This window comes from Hemiscyllium ocellatum, chromosome 9 (assembly GCF_020745735.1).
Source record: "Hemiscyllium ocellatum isolate sHemOce1 chromosome 9, sHemOce1.pat.X.cur, whole genome shotgun sequence".
Taxonomy (NCBI): Eukaryota; Metazoa; Chordata; class Chondrichthyes; order Orectolobiformes; family Hemiscylliidae; genus Hemiscyllium; species Hemiscyllium ocellatum.
The window spans coordinates 88,874,258-88,876,751 of record NC_083409.1 but is presented as its reverse complement, the minus strand read 5'-3'; the positions used below and the strand labels follow the sequence as shown (position 1 = coordinate 88,876,751).

Here is a 2,494-nt window from a genome sequence, read left to right as displayed (position 1 = left end):
AAACAAACCCATTAGTTGCAACAACCACAATTCTAAACAACATCAATCTCATTTGGTCACATGATGAACAGCTCTAAAAGATCATTCAATCATTTTTTTTAAGCTAGCACAAAGAGATGAACTAGCATTTTCTCATAGTACATAAAATTCAGGGGCAATCTTAAAATGGAAGTTATGAAACTAAAGAGAATGCATAAAGAAGCATTGGTAGATAGAAAAAAGGAGGCCCATTTTGTAAAATATATGCAAAGATGAAAAGAGTAATTCAGGAAACGGTAAGGACAATAGTTTGGATCCTGAAGGGTGTCAGAGGATGAAATGAATGCCAACAAGGTCGCATTTAAAAGGGAGGAAGAGGTAATACAAGCCTATCAGACTAACCTTGAATACATGCCTAGAAAACTAGCAAAATTCAAACCAACAATTCAATGTAAGTTTTTCATAGGTCTGGAACATCAAACACTCCAAGAAGAGGCTGGAGTATAAGTCACATATCATCATATATTTCTGAATAAAACTCCATCGATTTCATTAGAACAATAAAATACTAAAGTATGTAAAAGGACTATTTGGAACAATAGTGAATTTAGAAATCACAAAAGAGTTAAAACTAATGGCTAAAGATAAGAGCTTTCTGGAGAACTTAGGTATCAGTGCTGGTAGTTTCTTATTCTGGGCACTTTCTGACAGTCTATCTATGGAAGCTGCTTCATTAGACAGAGCGTGAAGACTTTGTTTCTTGAAGGAAGAGATCATAACCATATGTTCAACAAACTGACCATTGAGCAGCTAAGTTATCAACCGTTATCAGACAAGTTAGCAGCCCACATGAGACATTCAAAGTGATACAGAATGGAAAAATCCCATATGGGCATTTGGTATAAGGTAATTCAAAGCTCAGTAAAAATTATTAATACTATTGCCATCTTTAACCCCAATTTTGACCTCCTCCCCATTGTCTTATGGAAAATTAGATTAGATTCACTACAGTGTGGAAACAGAACCTTTGGCCCAACCAGTCTACACTGACCCTCCGAAGAGTAACCCACCCATACCCATTTCCCTCTGACTAATTCACCTAACACTATGGGCAATTTAGCATGGCCAATTCACCTGGCATGTACATCTTTGGACTGTGGGAGGAAACCGGAGCACCCAGAGAAAACCCACACAGTCACCCGAAGCTGGAATCAAACCTGGGACCAGTCAGGCAACAGTGCTAACCACTGAGCCGCCCATTTAAGAAGATGAAACAGTGAACCTTTGATACAGCAAGCAGGCACCACTGAGATTTGAATCCAGGATCTCCTGTTTACTAGGCAGGCGCTTTAACCATCTAAGCCATGGTGCCACAAGCATATGTAAAGTTAGGACAAAGATGGGTTAATGTGCTGCCACCCACCCATCTTCTTGTGCATGCCCCACTTAAGCAAGTCAACTTAAAGGAAAGCATCTGTTGATATTAGGCCTGAGCTAAATCTTAACTCTCTGGAGCTACCAGGAGCACAAGGCCCAGTAAGGGGCCAGACAGGTACGTTTTTGTTTGTTTTATAAACAAGGCTTCTTTCTGAGCAGCAAGAATGAAAACATGACTCTGAGCTTCACAAGGAAACTTGGTGACAATGGCACCTTATGTCCAATCTCAATCCTTCACGTAAATGCTAACATTGCCAGCATTGCTCGCATTCGACAAACATTTAAATAAAAACGACTACCCCAACCAACTAACTGAGGTTCCCATGGGTCACTTAGTGACCTCCATCCACAGTAACAATCAAGTCTTTTATTTTCCAATTCAGATAATGCACCCTTTGTAGAGACAGAATACTAAGTAAAGCTCATTAACGCATTCAAATCAGGGAATGTCCTGCTTATCTCCAAAGAGCAGCTGCAACCGGTCCTAAAGAAAATCAACAGTCATGTAAGACAAAAGCCAGCTACAAACAAGAAATTGTTCTGTGGAGAACTGAATCTTTTTAAAAGTAACATCCAAGTTTGTGAATGGTCAACAGCGAGAACAGAAAACAATTTGATGAGTTTACACATCACCTTTAATGGAGCGATTGATTTTGGCAGCTTGCAGTTGTACCTGCCAACTGATCTGATTGGTTCACACCAACAACACTGAATCCCTGGTGAGGAAGGGGAGGGATGAGACAAAGTCAGCTTTCCTCATGAAAGGCTGACAATGTGATTCAAAAAGATGATGGTTTAAAAACTGATGGTTGAACTATAGGTGACAGGATTCTCCTTCCTTAGGGTCATGGAGATATACAGCATGGAAACAGACCCTTTGATCTAAACTGTCCATGCCAATCAGATATTCTAAACTAATCTAGTCCCATTTGCCAGCAAATGGCCCATATTCCTCTAAACCCTTCCTTTTCATGTACTCATCCAGATGCCTTTTAAATGCTGTCATTGTATCAGCTTCTACCACTTCCTCTGGTAGGTCATTCCATGCACCAGCCACTGTGTGAAAAAGTTGCCCCTT

The 2,494-nt window shown here is 40.1% G+C and overlaps 1 non-coding gene across 1 annotated transcript; it reads right to left on the bottom strand.

Moving 5' to 3' along the window:
- Nucleotides 1–1,277: 1,277 nt before the first annotated feature.
- On the bottom strand, nt 1,278–1,351 carry trnat-agu (transfer RNA threonine (anticodon AGU)). The gene has a single exon. It is a non-coding gene; the product is annotated as a tRNA-Thr (tRNA).
- Between the last annotated feature and the right edge of the window lie 1,143 nt (nt 1,352–2,494).